This window comes from Python bivittatus, unplaced genomic scaffold (genome assembly GCF_059951505.1).
Source record: "Python bivittatus isolate LINGU-HERP-01145 unplaced genomic scaffold, Pbiv_v1 ctg000210_np1212, whole genome shotgun sequence".
In the NCBI taxonomy this organism is placed as follows: domain Eukaryota; kingdom Metazoa; phylum Chordata; class Lepidosauria; order Squamata; family Pythonidae; genus Python; species Python bivittatus.
The window spans coordinates 15,150,437-15,162,567 of NW_028277053.1; positions in this window are offsets into that span (position 1 = coordinate 15,150,437).

Sequence of the window (12,131 nt, forward strand, 5' to 3'; positions counted from 1 at the left end):
TTCTCCTTTGAAAAACAGGAATGAGGTAGCTAGGTTTTGAAATACTGGAGTGACAATTTTCAAGATTTATGAATGCAATTTTCTCCACTCACTTTGAAACTCAACTATCATTGATAGTTAATATTGCGTGCTGTGTTTTGCTATGTTTCTCTTGCAAACTGCTGTCTTTCAGAATAAATTCTGAATAAATCATGTCAGCATTAGAGTTTTGTTTGTTCTAGGTACCTTGGTCTTTATCATGTCTGCTTTAAAGAGGGAGCATTACACCCATGTTCTGATTTATTCTTTGTTATAATAACTAATTTTCTACCTTCTTCCACATTTCTTTAAAATCCAAAGAAAAGTATCACAGAATAGATGGTCCCAGGACAAAAATCCCAGCAGTGATACTTTCAACAACCATGTGCACCGTGTACTTAGTCAAGTTGCAAATTAATTTTGAAAATGTCACATCTATGACACTTGACTATCCCACAATTTGAAATCAAATTCCTGTTCAATGATATCAATAGCAGAGGTAATCTGTGACATTAACATCTCTAAGGTCATAAACAAACCCTTCATAAAGTTTCTGAACATCGCTCAGCAGCTCCACAAAGGAGAAAACTTCCATGGGATTGCTGATTAAAGTCTCCATCCTCCACTCTCCCTCAAAAGAAAGAAAGAAAGAAAGAAAGAAAGAAAGAAAGAAAGAAAGAAAGAAAGAAAGAAAGAAAGAAAGAAAGAAAGAAAGAAAGAAAGAAAGAAAATGATTCTATACAGGAAAGAGATGTGGATTGTCCAAAACTTTGGAAGCAATGTCCATCCAGTGATTGTGTTAAATCAGAGGGAGACAATATTTTGATATCCTAGGATCTCACCTAACATTTTTGAGAAGGCAAGAGAAGAAATGATGGGAAAAAATAATCTCAGGCATACAGGCAGAACCAGGATTAACTCTCCTCCCCTTTCTTGGGGAGGGGGCGGATTTTTGAAGATGTTTGTTTTTTAAAACCATGCTAAATATTTTGAGGGGCTTGTACTACAGTTTTGACATGGGTTTGCCACCTTGATCATGATTAAAGGGTGTTACAGAGGCTGTAAAAAAATGGGACTGTAGGCTATTGGTCTCCTGGGGTTTTAGACTATCCATCCTTAAGTTTCCCCTTCATGGATCACTGCCTTGTCGTGGCGAAGGGGCTTGCGTAACTCAGTGAAGCCATGAGCTATACCGTGCAGGGCCACCCAAGACGGACAGGTCATGACAGAGAGTTCTGACAAAATGTGGTCCACTGGAGAAGGAAATGGCAACCCACTCCAGTATCCTTGCCAAGAAAACCCCATGGACAATGTTAAAAGGCTAAAAGATATGACGCCGGAAGATGAGCCCCTCAGGTCGGAAGGTGTCCAATATGCTACTGGGGAAGAGCGGAGGACATTTCCAAGTAGCTCCAGAAAGAGTGAAGCGGCTGGGCCAAAGCCGAAAGGACGTTCAGCTGTGGATGTATCTGGAAGCGAAAAGAAGGTCCGATGCTGTAAAGAACAATATTGTATAGGTACCTGGAATGTAAGATCTATGAACCAAGGCAAGCTGGATGTGGTCAAACATGAGATGACAAGATTGAACGTCGACATCTTGGGAATCAGCGAACTGAAATGGACGGGAATGGGTGAATTTAATTCGGGTGACCATTATATCTACTACTGTGGGCAAGAAACCCTTAGAAGAAATGGAGTTGCACTCATAGTGAATAAGAGAGTGGGAAAGGCAGTAATGGGGTACAACCTCAAAAACGACAGAATGATCTCAGTGCGTATCCAAGGCAAACCATTCAATATCACAGTCATCCAAGTCTATGCCCCAACCACTGATGCTGAAGAAGCTGAAGTTGACCGCTTCTATGAAGACCTACAACACCTTCTAGAACTAGCACCAAAAAAAGATGTCCTTTTCATCATAGGGGATTGGAATGCTAAAGTAGGAAGTCAAGGAGTAATCGGAATAACAGGCAAGTTTGGCCTTGGAGTACAAAATGAAGCAGGGCAAAGGCTAATAGAGTTCTGTCAAGAGAACAAGCTAGTCATAGCAAACACTCTTTTCCAACAACACAAGAGACGACTCTACACATGGCCATCACCAGATGGTCAATACCGAAACCAGATTGATTATATACTTTGCAGCCAAAGATGGAGAAGCTCTATACAGACAGCAAAAACAAGACCAGGAGCTGACTGTGGCTCAGATCATGAGCTTCTTACTGCAAAATTTAGGCTTAAATTGAAGAATGTAGGGAAAACCACTAGACCACTCAGGTATGACTTAGATCATATTCCTTGTGAGTACACAGTGAAGGTGATGAATAGATTTAGAGGATTAGATTTGATAGACAGAGTGCCTGAAGAACTATGGACGGAGGTCCGTAACATTGTACAGGAGGCAGCAACTAAAACCATCCCAAAGAAAAAGAAATGCAAGAAAGCAAAATGGCTGTCTGATGAGGCTTTACAAATAGCTGTGGAAAGAAGGAATGCGAAAAGCAAGGGTGAAAGGGAAAGATATAAGCAACTGAATGCAGATTTCCAGAGAATAGCCAGGAGAGATAAGAAGGCCTTCTTAAATGAACAATGCAAAGAAATCGAGGAAAACAATAGAATGGGGAAGACTAGAGATCTCTACAAGAAAATTGGAGATATGAAAGGAACGTTTAGTGCAAAGATGGGCATGATAAAGGACAAAAAAGGCAGGGACCTAACAGAAGCAGAAGAGATTAAGAAGAGGTGGCAAGAATACACAGAAGAACTATACAAGAAAGATCTTAATGTCCCTGATGTCCACGCTGGTGTGATCACTGACCTTGAGCCAGACATCCTAGAGAGTGAAGTCAAGTGGGCCTTAGGAAGCATTGCTAACAACAAAGCTAGTGGAGATGACAGTATTCCAGCTGAGCTATTTAAAATACTAAAAGATGATGCTGTTAAAGTGCTGCACTCAATATGCCAGCAAGTTTGGAAAACGCAACAGTGGCCACGGGATTGGAAAAGGTCAGTTTACGTTCCAATTCCAAAGAAGGGCAACGCCAAAGAATGCTCAAACTATCGCACAATTGCACTCATTTCACATGCTAGCAAGGTTATGCTCAAAATCCTACAAGCTAGGCTTCAGCAATACATGAACCGAGAACTACCGGATGTACAAGCTGGGTTTCGAAGAGGCAGAGGAACTAGAGATCAAATCGCCAACATTCGCTGGATCATGGAGAAAGCACGAGAGTTCCAGAAAAATATCTACTTCTGCTTCATTGACTATGCAAAAGCCTTTGATTGTGTGGATCACAACAAACTGTGGCAAATTCTTAAAGAGATGGGAGTACCAGACCACCTTACCTGTCTCCTGAGAAATCTGTATGCGGGCCAAGAAGCAACAGTTAGAACCGGTCATGGAACAACCGATTGGTTCAATTCAGGGAAAGGTGTACGACAAGGCTGTATACTGTCACCCTGCTTATTTAACCTATATGCAGAGTACATCATGAGAAATGCCAGGCTGGAAGAATCACAAGCCGGAATTAAGATTGCAGGGAGAATCATCAACAACCTCAGATATGCGGACGATACCACCCTAATGGCAGAAAGTGAAGAAGAACTAAAGAGCCTCTTGATGAGGGTGAAAGAGGAGAGTGCAAAAGCTGGCTTGAAACTCAACATTAAAAAAACTAAGATCATGGCATCTGGACCCATCAATTCCTGGCAAATAGAAGGGGTAGAAATGGAAGCAGTAACAGACTTCATTTATTTGGGCTCCAAGATCACCGCAGACGGAGACAGCAGCCATGAAATTAAAAGACGCTTGCTCCTTGGGAGGAAAGCTATGGCAAGCCTAGATAGCATATTAAAAAGCAGAGACGTCACCTTGCCGACAAAGATCCGCATAGTCAAAGCTATGGTTTTTCCAGTAGTAATGTATGGCTGTGAGAGCTGGACCATAAAAAAGGCCGAGCGCCGAAGAATTGATGCCTTTGAACTGTGGTGCTGGAGAAGACTCTTGAGAGTCCCCTGGACTGCTAGGAGGTCAAACCAGTCAATCTTAAAGGAAATCAACCCTGATTGCTCATTGGAAGGATCGATAATGAAGCTCAAGCTCAGATATTTTGGTCACCTAATGCGAAGAGAGATCTCTTTGGAGAAGACCCTGATGCTGGGAAAGATTGAAGGCAAAAGGAGAAGAGGACGGCAGAGGATGAGATGGTTAGATAGCATCACTGAAGCAATGAGCATGAAACTGAGCAAACTCAGGGAGGCAGTGAAGGACAGGAAGGCCTGGCGCAATATGGTTCATGGGGTCACGAAGAGTCGGACACGACTTAACGACTAAACAACAAACAACAACAACAATCCTTAAGTTAAATCGATCAATTTTCTAATGACCCCAACATTGAAAGCACAACATTTGCACCTTCTCTTGATTGATCAAGCAAACTCTACCATTTTTAGAATGTATCCAAATAAAAGTTTTAGAACAGTTACTCATTTTTTAAAAAACGATAACAAATGAAAGTTCAAGTAACATGTCATGTATAAAATGTCCACATCTGCATCCTCAAAAGACCTTTTCCCTATTTCTAAAGTAGCAATCAATTTTATTTGTTACAGCCTTTAGCCACAATGATCCTAGAGTATGTATCAAGACTGAACACCATCTAAGAGTCTCTGTTGCTGGCCCAGCTATGTGGCTGTATATAACTGACCTTGACTGATCTAAAAAGCTAACCAAGATGAATCCTGGTTACTACTGGGATGGTAACCATCTGAACCATTTGGGGCCATAAATTAGATTGTGCAGTAAATAAACATCCCAGAAGAAGAGAACAAGAAACCACTTTGTCCTTGTGCCTCCTTTGCCAAGGCAGTTTCATGTAAGTCTCCAGGAGCTGAGAATTAAAAGGATACTTCAATTATTCACTGTTTTAGGCTGTGTTTTATTTGTCCGATTGAACATCAATGCCTTAGAGGAGTTCAGGTTTATTTTGAAGGAACTGCCAATCCGCTGGCTGCAGATTTTTGTTACAGATCATTAAAAACAAAAGCAAAACTGGGAAAGACTGACAAATCTGAAAGCAGAAGGAAGAATTTGTTCTAGAGCAGAAACAGAAAAGCAGAACAAGTTTTTCTGATCAGGGAGTAAGAGCTTTGGCAGGTGAAAATCCAGGTTTTGCCATTCATGAGCTTGTTCTTCAGATGCCAAAACTCCTACAATCTTCTTCATCGGTCCTGTTAATGTCAATTAAGCATCTGTAATGAATTGTCCAGGGCAAAATCCAAAACCATCTTCCCCTGCCTCTATAACTTCCTCCCTTGTAAGATGCAGTTTTACTACTTCAGAGGAAGGGTAAAATAATAAGTGAGGAAAAGAGATCATATCACTAGGCCCTAGATTTGGTTTGGAAAAAAATTCCTGAGGGTCCCCCTCTCTGTGGAAAAACACTTAATCCCCTGGAAGTTTCTGAACACTGTGAAAGTCATGGCATGTTATCTGGAAATATAATAAATTGGGATGTCAACTCTCTTATTAATTGAAAACTTTGTAGTTTAGTGCCTTCATGCCACAGCCTGAGCATTTGAATGGGCATTTGGGTCTTAATTCAATCTGTGATAACATTCAATTTAATTTAAAAACAATTATGGATAATGTTGCATATTAAGCTTAGATAGACCAGCTGGTCCGAGCATGCATTTCTCAAATCAGATTAATAATTCAGAGATGACTATTATTCTGCCTCTTATCTGAGTCTTTTGAAACTTATCTGCCTGCATTCTTTGATTTCATTTTAGTGTTGATTGTATTAATTTGGCCCATTTTGCCCATAAAACAAACTGGTAGAAATATGAAGGTGGAGAAAATAACCCTATCAGTAATTCCAAAGTGGCAGAATTACTTTTTGATGTTCAGTCATTTTTTTATTTTTCATAATATACAAATTAAAAGTCAAAAGAAAAAAAGATTGCAGTGAAAGTATGAGAAATAGAAGAATTGCAAAAGAAAAGCAGTAGAAGTGCAGATTAGAAAATAGAAAAAAGAAGAAAAAACACAGAAGAAAAGATACAAATTTATACGGACATGTCTGCAGAATTACTTTTTCACCACCATCCAGACTTTTATTGTTTGCCTCCCTCCAGTTACAAATGGAGGAAAATTCTGTGTATCAGCTCTGAAGCTGACTCCCCCCGCCCGCATTTAAGGATTGCTCAGTTTCATGCTCATTGCTTCAGTGATGCTATGTAACCATCTCATCCTCTGCCATCCCCTTCTCCTTTTGCCTTCCATCTTTCCCATCATGAATATCGAAGCCTTCTCCTGACTCCCTTCTGATGCCCCTAAAGAACCCAATTCCAATGCTGGAGAGGTAAGGCCCATGAAATGTCAATCTCATCTTACATGGGGTTGCAAGATTAGATATGTCTCTCTATAACTGGCCTTGTTTCTGGCTACAAAATATTCAAAATCTCTAAAAGAACCTGGAGATCCTTCTGAGAGACTGTAGAACTATAGTCTTAGTTTTTTGGAAAATCTGCCAGTACATTGCTGGGCACCAAATCATCTAAAGAACATCTGTCTTACAAAATTAACACCTCATCATAAAAGTTAATACCTTTATCATCACATATGTTTTATGGATTGATTATATGACTGTGTTTTTTGGCTGCTAAGTATTAAAAAGCTATCTCTTGGGACACAGGATTAGAATCCCTTGCTCTTAGGAGCACAGGGCTGAAAACTGATTTCTGCCTGAGAGAGATAAGATGTGGATAAAGGCCTAAATATGGAACTGTAGAAGAATCAATACATTCTATCAGCTTGTTCTAATGACTTGAACCTTACTTTAAGGAAGTCCATGAAATCTTTTGGTTTTCTGCAGCTAGCACCCCCCCCCCCCACACACACCCCTCTCCAGAGTTCCTTGTTGTTGTTGTTGTTCAGTCGTTAAGTCATGTTCGACTCTTCGTGACCCCATGAACCACATCATGCCAGGCCTTCCTGTCCTTCACTGCCTCCCGGAGTTTGCTCAGTTTCATGCTCATTGCTTCAGTGATGCTATGTAACCATCTCATCCTCTGCCATCCCCTTCTCCTTTTGCCTTCCATCTTTCCCGGCATCAGGGTCTTTTCCAAGGAGTCCTCTCTTCGCATTAGGTGGCCAAAGTACCTGAGCTTGAGCTTCAGTATCAATCCTTCCAATGAGCAGTCAGGGTTGATTTCCTTTAGGATTGAGTAGTTTGACCTTCTGGCAGTTGGCAAGGTGATGCTCTAAGAGTTCCTTAGCTCCTTTGAAACAATATGGAAGGAGATTCAGATGCTTCAAGAAAAGAAAGTGAGAAACTTGTTCATCCCTCATTGTTCAGAACTGCTTCTCAGTCTTCCAGTAGAACTTTCCTCCCATTAACCTCCCTGTGTTAATTTTTCTTCAGATACAAGTCAATAATTTTAGCAACTTCCTTTGACTTGCATGGGAATTTGAGTTGTCTCCTGTGCCAGCAGAGCAATCTGTTCAATGAAATGCTTCATTTCAGATCTTGGCCAAGAATCTTGTAGGGTTTCGGTTGCAACCACTTTCACATTTATGTCTTTAGATAGGATTCATTTTCCAGCTGTTACAATGTACAACCTTATTAGGGATGAAATTAAATTATCTTTGACCTAATATACCTCCCATGAGGCAATGATTCTGGATTCTGGATAACATCATTATTATGTTATGGCTGAAAGTGACTTGATTTAGTTAACGTAGTATAAGGGACCATAACGCTCGAGTTATAAAGTATAATTCTTTACCCTTGATTTGATCCTACAGGCTGTTTTATCCTTATGAATTTAGAAAAATATTCCCTTCCACTTCTGATTCAAAATAAGCATTTAACTGTCTGACATCATTCTATAAACAGAAAAATCAGCTACACTACAATTAACACAATAAAACTAAAAAAAATCAAAATAAGAAGAAAAAGCATAAAAATACAGAGGTTTTGTGGGCTGATAAAATTCATATGTGGGGGTAATATGTACATTGTTTGATTTTTTGTGTTGCATATTATTTAGGGATTGTTTTACTGGGTATTTGGAGAAGAGGAAGAGGAGGAGAAATGAATTGCATTGAGACATTTATTTGATGAGCCAGATTTGAAAACTCCATATTGATAAATATGACTGGGAGCAAGTTGGGAAGCTAAAGAGAAATATATGTTGTCAGTTGGATGAAGTTTCTCTCTCAGCAAGTTTTTTTTTTTTTTTAATGAACATTTAAATGAATATTCACACTAATATCTCCTGTGCATTGTTCAACACATTTTTTCATAACATATCATTCTGAAGTATTTTGATTACATACTGCCATTTTGTGTGCTTTTCCACAATGTATACATTTTTAAAAACATTGTCTTCAGGTGCAAAGAGCAGCAGAAAATGTGGAAACATGTTGTTTGGCTACAGAGCTGTGACTTGAGTTTGGGAGCTTCAGATTAAGCATCTTCCTCCTAGTGTCCCCCACCCCACACCTGCAGGGCAGATATATGACTTTATATTCTCTCCATTTAGATTTGTGAAAAAGTCTTCATCAGCTAATTCATAATCTTCCCTAGCTTTAAAATGACCACCTGCAATATTCAGGTGGCATCCAAACTGTGATATTTTGGCATTAAACATCTGCACTAGTAAAGCATAATTCAGCTTTGGATTGTTCTCAGATATAGCCTTGACCTGGAGAACAAGTGCTGGAGAGGGAAAAATTGCATGTGGATTTTGCATACATCTCTTGTCCTAAAATATATGCATCCAAGTGGAGCATCATGATGCCCTTACTTTAAACTGGAGCATCCCAATGCTCTGCAGCCTTCTCTGCCCTAGGCACCTTCTACAGGTGTGGGCTTCAGCTCCCAGAACTCCTAAATCAGCATGGTCCTTCTTGGAACTGAAGTCTGTGTATCTGGATGGCACCTAGCATGGCGAAAGCAAAAAGGCTGCATTTATCAGGGAAGGAAATCTCAGCAATTTCCCTCTATTATGCAGTGAACAGGGCATGTAGTAACTTGGACATCTTTGTATAAGAAAAGCCTTTACTGTACTCCCTTTCCAAGTTACTCCCTCCACTGTCCTGTCTGATTTGCATTAACAAACAAACAAACAAACCAAGAAATGGTTGGTGTCAACAGCAGCAAAACATTATGTTCCTCCCCTCCCTCCAGCTGATGCACTGCTGTCTCTCTGGTTGTTATTTGGGCTTTTGCAGAATTAGGGCTAACTGTACCATTCCACTATTCTAAAAGTTACATTTTGATTGGCAGGAGCTTTCTGCCATCTGCTTCGCACTGAAACTTAATTTTTTATAAATTTTGGATTGCCCCTTCTCCCTGCATCTTTCTTTTCACTTTCTTTCCCTTCCTACTCTTCTATCTTTTTTCTCTTTCTCCTCCCACAAAATTCAGCCTTCGTTTCATTTCCTCTTCTATTATAGATGCCTCCTGAGTTCTTGGGTGAAATTGTGGGTTATGTTGATGAAAATGCACTGTTGTCCTTTTGTTCATAAATAAATATGTACATTCATTGAGTTTATAGCACCAATAATAGGAAATGTCCTTCTATGGGAGGGAGGGAGGGAGGGAGGGAGGGTGGGAAGGAGGGAGGGGAGAGTGCTATGTTGCTAGAATGTCTAGTAATTAACTAATGACAAGAGAAAGATTCTCACCACTTCCTTGTAATTAATTGGATTCCAATCACAGGATTCCACAGTAAATGCAAAACTGCACCCTTGAAGTCAAGTCATAATTTCCTTCCCATTTCCCTGGATTGGCTGCTTCCTGAATCAAATTGGTACCCATAATTGTGATTTGTCAGTTGCATGTGAGTGAAGATTTGACAGCAAGCTTACAAGCCTGAGTCACACCAGGATTCCAAAGAACAATTTTGGCATTTTATTTTGGTTTTGTTTTGTAATGACTAGCAAATATCAATGCTTGCAATGGCGAGGAGCTGGAGTGATATGCCAGAAGAAGCGAAGATCTCTTATCTCTTATTCTCTTTATACATATAGACATATAGACAATAAGATCATGGAAATCTTAGTTAGAAGTGGCCAGTTAGGTTCTTAAGTCCAATTTCCTGCTCAGTGCAGGAACCCTATTAAAACATCCCTCACGCTTCCCTCCCGTGATATTTAGCTCAGTTATTTAACCCACCTTTACTATTAGGGAGTTTTTCCTAACATTCAAACTTCCTGAAACCAAAGACTATTATTCAGTGTCCCGGACTCTAAGGTGGTGCAAAATAATTTTTTCTCCTTCTTGTGAGTGACATCCTTTCAAATAGTTGAAGAATACATTCACATCCTTCTTCAACCATCTTTTTCAAGGCTAACCCTATGCTCAATATCTCCTATTAAGGTTCACTTTTCAGTACAACTCAAGGTCTAATGGAGGGTTGATGAAATGAATAACATTGGTGTTACATAAGGAAAGTTATTTAGAAGGTGCCACTTATACCAATGGGGGGAAGGAAGAAAACACCAGGGCTGATATATCACTATATTTAAAATATATTTTTAATCCTTTTCACAAATGTGGGGCACTATCCTAAATTCCAGGAGATGTCAGCAAAGCATTAAGAAAAAGAAATATGCAACTCCAGGCAGCCTTGTAATATTTTAATAGACCTGAGGTGGAAATAGCTATATTAAGCAGTCAAGCTCATGAAATAAAGCAGTGTCTGGAAATATTACTTGCGCCTCTGATCTCATCATGGGCATCAATAATGGAAGGCTAAGATTTTTCACTTGCACTTTGATCTAATGAATTAGTTGAAGATACTGAAACATAACTTTAGAACAAACAGCCTCAGATCTTGTTAAAGACAGGAACACAGTGAGCTAAATGAGCCTACTTTGAAGATCAACAGCAGGAAGGATGGGATAGTAAGAAAATTCAGGGCAAATATTTGCCCTAGATATATTTTCGGGGAAAAAAATCTAATGAATGACACTCTCCCCCTCATTATGAAAGAATTATGAAATACATTTAGAAGAATCATATTTCACCAATATCCATAGTTTCGTTATTGCTGTTTGCAGTATCGTCAATGATAAGCTTTCATGCCACCATGGTATCCCATTGCCAGAGCAATAGTATCATTCCTAGGGATGCAACTGGGATATTATTAGGGTGTCCTGTGGTAGCATTGTCCACTACCAATAAAAGAAATGATAGCTATTACCAGAAATGAATGAAGGAATGGCCAGTGCTCAAAGCTGTATGGGTTGGCTTTAGTGCAAAGCTCCCTTCATCAGATGCATAAAGTGGTTAGAGGGATGTAGGATTTAAACTGGGGTAGAATGAGAAGGGGAAATGGAAAAGAAGGTAGGTTGAGTGTGCAGACACAGGTTACATGTGAGACAGATCACCAATTACCAGGTTAACCATCGTAATATGTTAAAAACCCATTATGTTTGGCATGGTTGAAGTCCCACTTTTCCAAAAGAGTCACTCTGAGGTTCCCTGAGAGCTGGAAATGCTCGTCCTTGTTTTGAATCCTGCTGTCCATTAATTCCAGCAGTGGTGGTTTGTTGTTCTGTTTCTGTGGCCTGTCTTTTAATAGACCCTCTCTGGGAAGTGCTCTGGCTCTATTGATTTGTCTATTGATCTTGTTGGATGGATAGTTCAATTCCCTGAATGCCTGGTTTAATTCCATCAGTTGAGTATATCTGTCAGGAGGGTGAGAACAAATTAAATTGTAGCATAGAACTTGGATATAGATGATAGATTTGGTGGTATATTCCGGGTGAAGCTGGAACATGTAGACCTACACAGCAATCTATACCTGGAAGGAAGATCTATAAATATGTGTAGGACATGAACAGAGGAAGCAACCATCTTCACTCCACATCTCCAGCTTTAATGGAATTGAGTCAACAGAATGAAATATCTGAATTTTAAGCAGTTCAACAGTAAATTTGCAGATGCCATCTTGGAAAATCCAATGATAGCTTAGAAATAGCAGTGGTGCACAAATCCGGTATGAAGAACCTTATCAAAGCCACCAGACAAGCAAATCTGACAAATGTCAGCTCTTTTTCCTCTTAAAATATAAGTGGACCTCTTTGCTTGGCTGTCCTT